This window comes from Protopterus annectens, chromosome 1.part1 (assembly GCF_019279795.1).
Source record: "Protopterus annectens isolate FY-2018-M chromosome 1.part1, PAN1.0, whole genome shotgun sequence".
Classification (NCBI taxonomy): Eukaryota; Metazoa; Chordata; order Ceratodontiformes; family Protopteridae; genus Protopterus; species Protopterus annectens.
In genome coordinates, this window is record NC_056726.1 from 360,399,081 (window position 1) to 360,410,860 (window position 11,780).

General features: G+C 40.6%; 1 protein-coding gene across 2 annotated transcripts in view; it reads right to left on the reverse strand.

The window, feature by feature from the left end:
* The window catches only part of DRAXIN (dorsal inhibitory axon guidance protein), a 902,970-nt gene that overhangs the window by 128,239 nt on the left and 762,951 nt on the right, over positions 1-11,780 (reverse strand). The window lies entirely within an intron of this gene.

Below are 11,780 nucleotides of genomic sequence, written 5' to 3' on the forward strand. Positions count from 1 at the left end.
AAATGATGTAACTTTCTTGAGTTGTTATAAAGACAATGTGTGTGTGTTTGTATGTGTAAGTAAAGGAATAACCTAAACGTGAACATTTTGCTGTTGTTTAGTTGAATCTGACTTTTTGTGGCATCAAGCACTTTACATTACAGGCAAGTATTTTTTATTATTATTATACTGAGGGCCAATGACTAGTCAAAGGACAGACTGTAGGTTCATATGTGCACAGTGGAGTATATGCTTTGAAGCCTGGATAGGGTAAATGCTCTTTTTACTGTAGGATTAGGGGCAGGGCTCATTCAGTAATGTAATAGTGTAAATTGATCATGAGGATGTTGCAGTTATATTGATTCTTATTTGTTAGGGAAATCCAAATATCTACGATTTTTTTCTATGGAGTTATTGAAGTCTGTGTTGGAAGAAGAACTTTATTGCTCAAAGGTGGTACTTCTTTTGTACAAATTCAAACTGTCTGTACAAGAGGTAAGCAGTTCAAAGAATAAATCTAAATTGGATAGCAAAGTGGCCCACAAATTGAACTTAGGAAGCTTGGATGAGCATCTCTACATCCTCCAAAAGACCTGTCACTAGTGATGTACCCCAGGCTTCATTCCTCTGAACACTCCTCTTTGGCATTTACTTCTCAGAGGTCAAAGCTAATGTTAAGGCTCTTTGTGACTGGCCAAGTTTGCAGATAACTGCAAACATATTGCCATTATAAACTCTCCGGTGGGCTGCAAGATCTTCCAAGAACAAGTAGCTGGTATCAAAACAGTGGACTAAAACTAAATGCCAAGAAGTGTATAACTGTATCCTTTGGCAGGCATGACTCCCCTTAAAACTACACATTGAAAACACACTCCTGAAATGAATCCCATAGGTAGGGATCTGGGAACCTAAGTCGACAATGTCTGTCCTTTGATCACCATGTATCAACTGTCATGAGGAAGTCCTTTTTCATCTCATAACTTATATTTAATGTATTGCATCCAGATCCAGGGTTGTAATTGTTCCACTGTACTTGGCATTCATTAGGCCTATCATTGAGTATAGTGCCCCTTTTGGCATGTGGTATGTACCTGTCCATACATTTGTCACAACTGCAATGACCACAGTGCTTTTTCACTAAAAAAAAACAAACAAACAAAAAAATTAAAGGCCTAAATTATAAAAATTAAGCAGACCATCTCAATACCTTGCCCCTCTTCTCAGTATCATAGTGGCTACCAAGAGGTGACCTCTGCCTTGCGAATAGAACTTCAATGGAAGCTGTTCTATCAGACCTGTTACATATTCACAAGTCCAATGGTATCATAAACTCCCTCTCAAGGGATCTCAGTCTGTTTTGCAAAATAAATAAAACATGTGGGAAGGGATAGGTCTATATCACAGAGAATACAACATCTATGGAACCTTCTTCCATTCCACAGAAAGCAGGATACTTCTCTTACTCTGTGCAAACAAAATTCGGATGGGTAACCGCAAATTCAATCCCAGTTTACTACCCCTGTTCTCCATGGATAGGGAAACATGCAAATGTCCCATCATATCCTTGTTCTATGGCATCTATGGCTTATTCATATGCAAAATATAAGTTTATGTAAAAGTTATAAGTACAGTAGAGATAAGACAGGGAGAAAGGGAGAAACTCAACCAAGACAGTTGAGTACTGGAAGTATATGAAGCTGTGCAGTATTTTGCTTGGCACTTTGTAAATCAGATGAAAGATGCATTGGAGTTGGTGTTTAATTAGGTGACTAATGAGTACATGTGGCCATAGTTGTCATTTACCGAAAGAAGATAAGAAGGATGGGACAGTTTGCAAGTTTTTGATGTTTAAGGAAATGGAGTTTCACACCTTCTGTCCTTGAAGAGAGAGAAGACTCTGCTACAGGAAACCAAATTGTGATGCTGGATATATACATGGAGAGAGTTTGGGGGCATAACGTGTAGGGTGGGGGTGGGCAACACACTGTCTGCAGTTGCTGCTTATGCAACACATTATTTGGTCCAGTACACGCTCCGATCATCAGATAAGAAGATGCGCCCAAAATGTACAAAGCATTTTTGCACTTGCAGTCTTTTTCACAGCCTCAGTGGCAGTAGCTTTATGACAAGTAGTGGAGTGTATTGCATTTCACTGTAGCCCTGTGCTTTGTATCATATAAATACTGTCAATACTGATTCTTAATACTGATTTCAGAGTATTGTGCATGATATGAGAATGTTTCTAATGAGTAGTACTTACTAAATTATTAAAAATGCAAAAAAAACTCTGCCTACATTATTAGTGAAGGATGTGGTTGTCTGTTCTTTTAGTTTTTCCCAACCATGGTATGTATGCAAGGCAAGCTGTCTTGTGCTTTCATTTGGATTTGGATTTCAGTTTATTATCACATGCTGTCAATGTACTAGCAGGTACTTGGCCTTTTCCAGAAAGACATAAGCAATGGCTGTTTGCAGTTCAAAAATAAACACACTGACCGAGATTCATACATGTTTGTCAGAGCAGAGCTCTCTGTTCATGTTGTCAGAATTTCACTGCTTAGTATTAAGTGGGATTTAGAGGTATGCTTAATTAACATTGTGCAGAATCTCTTTGCCTGCTTTGGTAAGTATGTGTGAATCATTATCTGAGCAGTTGAATTTACAGCAGATAGATATTGCATTCAACCCTCTGCAGCCATGCAGTGCTGAGCTGCATGGATGCAGGACTGCTCTGCCCTATTAGCAGTGTGCCTTTTAATTCATAGGTCAGTACTAGGTGAAGTGCTCTTGTGGGCCATTTTAAGTCAAGGCAGTTACCTCATCTAAGGATCAAACCTTGAACCTTGTGTCTGTAAGGTAAAAACCCCTAACCATTGTGCCAGACCTTCCTCCGCCTTACAAATTATCAGTTAACTGTATTTGAATCCTGCATCAGCTGTCACATTTCTCTAAACTCACTTCACTTATACCTTGTGCTACAGAGAAAGTATAATAGTTCCACAGGGGAATGACCCCAGAACCTTCTGCATGTAAAGCAGATGTGATAACCATTACACACTTTTTTTTTTGCTTGTCATGGAGCACTCATGCACTTACATTGCTCTGCTTGGAAGCTGCACTGAATGGGAAGTTATGCCACTGCATACTACGCAGATTCCAAAGTACCAGTCATGTGTAATGTGCACGGGCCTAATTTACATAGGTCACACCCAAGGACTACTATATTTTCATGTTGGTCAGTATTAACCATGATGCTCAATTGTGAGTCACAGCAGTAAAATGCAGCAAACTTTTCTGAATCAATTTTCCCTTCTGTACTTCACAAGGCCTTACAAGATAGTCTTGTGTAGTATACAGTTATTTATGAATCCCAGCCATGGTGTGTGCAAACAAGCAGCACTGCGACTCTGTATGTGTGCATGTTGTGTGCACATACAGAGTGCTGCTTGTTTGCACACACCATGGCTGGGATGTGTGCAAACAAGCAGCACTGCGACTCTGTATGTGTGCATGTTGTGTTAGGAACATTAGTCCAAACAATATATTTGGTTGTTTTTGTTGCAATGGCTCTTAAAAGTTACTAAAACTGATTATTGTTTGACAAAATGACTTTCAGAGGTATTCAGAAAGAAGCATGATGCCATTTTGCAGTAATAAACAAAGAAAAGCAGAGAATTTAAAGTGATATAGCCTGATGCCAATTAGATGTGCATGAGTGCTGACAAAGTGCTGCCAGGCCAGGGCAAGGCTACATAATGAAACTTTGCAGTAGGGTAACAGCATTAACTCAGCAGCTGAAGTAACCCCACTATGAGGGTTCATGTGAAGCAAAGGTAAAACATCTTACAGATGTCATGCCCATACCTCTCAACTGTCCAGATTTTCACAAAACAAACAGCATCAGAATTTTTAGGCTGAAAGACCTAAGTTTTGCTTGCAAAATAAATATGACATGTTGGAGCGACAGATATGTTCTTCAGAAAATTCCAGTTTTGTGCAACAAGCTCACCATCCATGTGAAGCAGAGTTCCTCCCTATCCATATTTAAGTACAACTTGGACTGATGGATAGGTAATCACAACTTCACCCTGGTCTGGCACCTATTTATGTAGTAAATAGGACTACTACTCATGGTCTAGGACTGCAGTGGCCATAAAACAGTGCACAGAGGCAAAAGGGACAGTAACTGAGCAGAGGAGTCTGTGGGGTAACACAGCACAGCACATTACAGGTGTGCATAAGGGACAGTAACTGAGCAGACGAGTTTGTGGGGTAACACAGCACAACAAATTACAGGTATCTTGGCAGGGTGGGAAAACTTAGTCTGATAGGGAATAGGGAACAAAGTCAGGCCAAGTTACTATCCTGCTGTTTAGCGTTTGCAACAGCTTACCATATGTATGCATAGTGCAATACTTGCTATGAAGGATATTAGGTCACCTTTACATCAGGCACAGACTTTGCTGCCATCATAGCTTTGACTGACAGCTGCCACTGCTAACCTGCCCACTGCTTCTGTACAATATCACAGTGCTGGAATGGTGACAGCATAGCAGTACACTTTTTTGTGCTCACCAAATGAGTGCTGGAAACAGTACGAAGACAGCTGTCAACTTGCATGCACAGTCATGTATACATACACTCTGATTCATACATGTAACCCACAGGTGTAAAGTCTTGTCCTAGGACTGAAAAAATGGCAGTGGTTTTGAAAAGTTCACCACACCAGAGACAAATGTGCTGCTATAAGCTCCACACACACATAGCATGCACACCCTTGAGAAGAGTAAACAGAAAAGACCTTCCATGAACAGGTGTGACAGGGACTGGTGTAGGACATTAATACAGTGAGTAATAATAAGACATTAGTACTGGTACACTGCAGGATCACTGATATGTTGTTGCTGCATGTCAAAGTAAAGGCACAGGAAATTGCCAGATGCAGCTTGACCACTAGGGTTGGACCACCAACATAGAGTTATACCATAGAGGTAGATGAATTTTATTTATTTATTTATGTTATTAATTTTGCAATTTGATTACCAGGTAGGTGAGCTAGTCAAAGGACTCTTTCCAGTCACAGTTTGGGTATGGTAGTACAATAAATAAACATTATATATCAAATGCTTAAAAACAGAAAGCAAGTAAACACTATACAGGAAATGCAGTATAGAAAGTAATTTCTTTAGAACTGAGATTAGGTAGAACAAGCAGCCAAGATGCAGAATTTGAAAAGCAGTTATCTTGTGCAAAATACTTAGGATTACGCCATTTGTGTTATTGAGAGGAATTTAAATTAGGATTTCTATTTACAAAAATATATCTATAATGGTTGTATTATGATGGATTACCTGCTTTTACAGAGAGACAAAGCAATTAGCCTGAGTCTGTAATTTCTGGTATCCCTCATTGAAGAAGGTGGGAGAATACTTAGGACTGTCTGTGCCTTGGATGTAGGAGCTGGGCTGATAATGACAGCCCAAGCCTCTGTAAGGAATGCAACAGGTTGGTAGTAGCATGTGCCATTGCTATAGGATAGTGATTTGCAACTATAAATGGCATGCTCAGACAAGCCCATATGCACATCTGTCATCTAAGTGCAACAGGACTGGAATGGCAGCATAGGCTGTGTTGAAGATTGGCATGTAGTAGTTTGTGTGACATATGGTGGTGGTAGAAGTCAGAACTATGACCTAGGATTAGCAAAGGTATGTTATCCATCTGCATTCACAGGGTCTAATGGTAGAGGATCCAGTGCAATAGGTTAGAACATTCCTGATGGCAACCGGTCACTGGTGACTGACAGTGATGGCACCATGCACATGACACAGTAGCAGTGTCACAGTGTCAACAGTGGATGGCATGTGCACAAAACACACAGCTGTGGGGATGAAGTTAGAGGAGCCAAATGAACCTCTGTCAGTTTTGCATTTCCTGAGTTTAGTGCTTGACACCCCATCCATGTCAGCCACGGTCAAGCTACACAGGTTTCCCTGTCAATAGAAAATGTGATCCCTGACAACCCCCAACCTCCTACTTGTGAGTGTGTGGCTAGTGCAGCTACTTCCTGTGACCCTTTCATATATATTAGTATCAGTCCCATGTCACTGTGCCCATCCCACCTGTACAAATGACAATGGTTTTATCTTTTCCAGCTTTGTCGCCTGTATGGATGTAGTAACATCTGATGCAGTCAGTGGATTGCATTATACAGCCTGTGTGTGTTATTGCTTGCATCAGTTTTATTCTCTGGTGGTTTTCTCACTGGTCACAGTTTTGTTCCAGATACTGCCTGTTTGCCAGTGCAGAAGTGTGCTGACCCACCACTGCTTCACATGGGGGCTACTGCTGTTGTTGCCTGCTCTTCTGACAACTCTCAACCTAATTCCTCTTTCTCTGCTGCCACAAATCTGACTGGTAGTGCTATGGTGTCCGCATGTTGTAACTGCTGATGCAGCACCATACTGTGTATTATGGCACAAACCACAAATATGTCACTGCAGGTCTCTGGAGTATACTGCATGTGTAGTAGAAGTCAGCCTTCAGCAGTCTGAAGACAGTTGATGATGATCCTTGTCTATGACAGTGATGTGTTATATGTCACCTCCATAACAGTCTGGGGGATGCAGATGGGAGTTGTGATGATGTGAGGTATTGCCAGCCCTGCCAGGAGAAGTAAGGCAGTGGATGTGTAACATATGCCAGCATAGCTAGCTGGAGTTTTGGAAACAATTATATGTCATTTGTATATCAAACTGATTTGTACAGGTGCTTGTGATGAAATGTATTTGTAAAGCTGCTTGTGTTATAAAATGTACCCACAGTGGGTCCTGCTGGACAGTATTTCAGACTGTATTGTAACTGTTGAAATGACTATATTGTAACAGAGGATACTGGAAAGGAAGATATTAATCTCAGTCCTGCTAACTTTGAAAAAATAGTCTGAAATTAAATTACCTGGTTTAGGCCATAAAGACTGTATCTTACAGTTCTGATTGCAGCCACAGACAAAATGTCTGTGAAAACTAGGACTAGGAGTCCTACTGTATTGTCCTTAGGTGTGAACTAATTGCTACTGTGGATGGGTGGAAGTTTTTGAAATGGTTTTATAGCTTTGAGATGATGTAACACATCTCAGCAAAGATCTAGGTGTGTGTATTATGACACATATATACTAGATTCTGGTTCAGTTTCTACTAAAGGGGTAGTATGGTAACCAGAGTCAGATGACCAAATGTATGTGATGTCATTCTGTAATCCAGCACTGAAATGATGTTTTAATACTAGATGAGACAGAAGTCTAAGGGCAGTCTATTTGAACTGACAAGACTACTCACCCACTTCATCTTGCCTTGCTTTAATAGGTAACCAGGGAATAGTAATTCTTTAGATCAGTCAGGAAAATATAGTGAGATTTGTTAAGTGCTTTGTTTCTGTATCTGTGTGAATCTATCCATCTGTGCTATTTTTTAATATTTCTTGTGATTGAAACTCTGGTGTTTATTGTAAATAGACATTTAGTAGTTTCATGTTCTTTTATTATTTATTATTAAATGCATTTCATTTTGGATGGTCTTTGAGAGAATATTTTAACCTCTGAGAGTATTTATATTTATTTGATGACATTGTGGCCGCTTCTGAAAGCCTTGTTGCCTTGGTCAAACATTACCATTTGCATTAGTATTAATTTTGCTCAGTATAATTGGGTACCCTTGTAAGAATGTTAGAGTAGCTGGCTTTGGAGTGTTCTGGTGGCATTATCTACCTTATAGTCTGGGCAGAGGGAGCATAGCTGGTAAATCTGTGCCAGCCTTTCCCAGGTGTGTGTGTGTGTGTGTGTGTGTGTGTGTGTGTGTGTGTGTGTGTGTGTGTGTGTGTGTGTGTGTGTGTGTGTGTATATGTGTGTGTGTGTGTGTGTGTGTGTGAAAATCCCATTTTAAACAATGCATGTATCAGCTACTCAGAGCAGGGACACAGAGCACTGGTTTCACAGAGGGGGTGGTAGAGGACTTGGCTTGGAACATTCAGCCGAGGACTCAACTTTACAGCTGTGTCAGTGGGGCATCTTATTTGGGGGCCTAGAGAGAGAGAGATGGAAACCCAGCCTCAGAACTGAGCGTCCTCCCTGTGTGCTCTTAAGGGAAACTGTGCTTGATGTAGAGAGCTGCATTTTGAAATACTGTGTGTATCTATTTTTGTTCCAAGTGAATGTCCCTCACCTCATGCTGAGGATTGAGACTCCGTGATCACTGGCCCAGAGCAGGGACATTACAGGAGTCATCAGTAATGGTTCCAAATTGAATCCTATATCAACTGCTACATATAACAGTGGATACCATTATGAGTGACCTGCTGTGTATGTTCGAGTGACCAAACTGTTGAGGACTCTGTGGGAGAGAATGTGTGCATCTACCAACTTTAAGACCAAGTTTAACATCCCACATGAAACTCTGGTATAAGTTGTACCTATGTCAAAAGTGGAAATAGTAAGAACTGCCTGGATGGTGCATAGACATATTGCATATAATAATGTCTGCACAGCACACCACCTGGCAGGTGGGGTTCTTGATAGGAATATGGCTGCATTCGATGGTTGCCAGAACCTCAGAGAAAACAGGTTACTTTGTAGAATGTCCACACAGTGCTGGTGGTTCTCTCCTGTACTGCCCATGGAAACCAAATATGCTCCTCCATATGTTGCAGCATCATGTCAAGGAACTGATGAGGCATCCATAAGGCCAGTGCCTGTGAAACCCCTAGTGTGTCCTTTGTCAGATGCAGAAAGGTCCCAATAATAAGGATGGTTGACAGATCACAAACATACATATCCCTTGAGATATGCGGTCCATGCATTTAATTGATTCTATATGAGGGTGGCACATGCCTACTAACTTCCATATGGTATCTTTGTCCACATAGTAGTGGTTAATAATGTCCTTGTCACAGATATGACTGTCTGTTAGCTGTTATCAAACTCATCTACAAAGTGGAGGGTGATAATATGTAACACTTAGCATGTCTGGCAGTTTATTGTATGGGAGTAAGGCTCTGAACAGTTGATGTGCTGCTTTCTGTAGTGTAAGGTGCAGAAGTTGGTTCTTCCCACCTCTGTTTGCCTGCAGTATGATTTGGAGTAAGTCACTTGACCAGACATGCTCCAGAATCACCACTGAAAAGGGTCAGATGTGTCCAGTGGGCTTATACAGTTGACTAATATATAAAATAAATATAAATAAAAGACTGTTGCACCTGGTTATGAAGGTAGCCACTGGCATACTGCTCTGCTAAAACTAGTGCTATTTCTAGCATCCTGGTGTTCAGAACAGACGATCACCATAGCCCATCAACACTGATTTTATGGTTCTGAAACAATCCGCTATGAATGACTTATCATATGCATAAGTGATGGCTCTCATTAGCATCTCGACCCTCATTTACATGTCACTACACAGTCATTAGTGTACAATACATAGAGGGCTATTTTTCCACTATGTGTTTCCCTGAATCACCCCTCTCTGTACATCACCACTCACCTCCCTATTTTGTGTAATGCTTTGCACTATTTGTTTTTGAATGTACTCCTTATGCTTTGACTTACAACTATGCAAGGTTGTAATCAAAGTTTGAATAACAGCTATTATTATTCTTCATTTAACGTCCAGTTTAGTTAACAGGTTTAAGGTTTAGATAACACTCTGTTCTGTTTTCCTGCTGTTGTGAATATTAATTTAATTGTAACTTGGGAAATATTTCTGGAATGCTGCTAATACAGAAGGGCTGAGTATACAGTTTGTAAATCTAGATAATTAGATAGTAAATAGCATGTGTCTTAAGTTTTGATACCTTATTTGTTACCATGGATGCTAATGAGCAGTATTGCAGCTTTAATTTATTTAATACAACAACGATTTCTTAATTGTCTTAATAGACACCACTGTCTAAACCTACAACAACTACACTGGCTGGAATTCCTAAAAATTATTTTTTTTACAACTCAATTGCTCACAAAATTCTATCTATACCAACCTTAAAACACCAGCTCTTTTCCACTCTCTTGACTTATTATATCAACCTGATACAACGTTCCCTCCTCCTCTGACTTGTTAATTAATATTACTAAGATTCACAACTCAACAACTTTTCTTTTCTAACTCAGTAGTAGTAAGTATGGAATAATCTTCCTCTACATCCTTAACTCTATCATAAACTTTTCTTAACCACTTGGATGTTATCTTCTTCTGCAACTGCTCTTTGTACCAACCCAGACTAGCCTGTGCAATCTTAAACTTATCATAAACTTTAAAAAAAAAAAAAAAAAAATTTTATGTATTTCCAATATTGTATCTAAACTGAGGAGCTTTTCTCCCCGGGCCTCCACTGAAAATGGACATTAATCCAGCTGGACTAGCCCGGTCAACAAATGTAAAATAAATAAATAAAAAATAAAAAAAATAAATTGATGGTTGAATTCTACAATTCTGCATTTCACTTCTTCAGTTTAATGATTATACATGGGGTTTCATGCCTGTGTTTTAACTGTAGTTGACTTTAGGCAATTCTGGATGCGTTGAGTTCTTTCTGCTCTTTGGCTAACAGAGGTTATGTTGCAGATTTAAGCCTAGCAAATAGGAAACTTTCAAAGCAATCCTACTGACCCTGGACTTCAGAAAAGTTACCACAAACATAGGTTCATAGGTTCATAGGTTCGTACTAGGCTATCTGCCCAAGGGCATTTATAAGCCTAACCCAGAGTTTTTGTGGCTTTCGCCACCCCTTAGGTTGAAGAAAACTATGCCCATTGTTTTGCTGTGCCTCTGTCAAGCAGAGACACTGAGGTAATCCCTGGGGTATATCTGCGATCTCCCATCCATTGGTCAAGATTTCTCTTGAACATGGCCAGCGAGGTGCTCTGCCTCACATGTACCGGGATTTTGTTCCACAGCATAGGGAGTCTTTGGGTGATGAATCTGTCCCTCCAGCATGTCCTATTAATGACTGTGTCAAGGTTTAAGTATCCCGCCCTTGTAGTTCTGAGGGATCTAGATTTTTTGAGGTGAAGCATGTTCATCAAATCTGGGTTTGACATGGCCTTGTATGTCAGGCACAGGTCACCTCTGAGCAGGCGGTAAGTGACTGAATAGAGCTGAAGTTCTTTCAGTCGGGCAGCATAAGACATATTTTTGAGACCCTTTATACTTTTGGTGAGGAACTTTTGGGGCCTTTCCAGCTGCTGCAGGTGTCGGGTAAGATACATTCCGAATGGAGCATTGTACTCAATCATTGGTCTGATGAGTGATGAATACAGGGGGACGATGACCTCCCTTGATCTAGATGTGAATCCCTTCATGATCAGGTGGGCAATGTAGAAGGTCTTCCTAACTACTTTAGCAACGTGAGTGTCAAACGATAGGTTACTGTCAACCTGAGTCCCCAGATCTCTGATAACTTCTTCTGTGCTCAGTGGATTGCCACCTATATGGTAGCTAGGGGTAACCTTGTTTTTCCCGAAGGGTATGACTATGCATTTCTTGGCGTTTAACTTTAGGCCATGGCTCTGGCACCAGTTATCCGTTTCTGTGAGACCCTTCTGAAGGATATCTGTGTCAGATGTGTTTTCGACTATGGCCCAGTTTGCAGTCATCTGCAAACTTTGTCAGCCATAACCCTCCTGTGTTTGCTTGTACTTCAGAAAAGTAGATGCCGAACAAGAGTGGGCCCAGGACTGAGCCCTGTGGGACCCCACTTGTGACAGGCTTTGAGTCTGACATGGCGCCAGCAACTCTGACCCTGTGGGTTCTGTC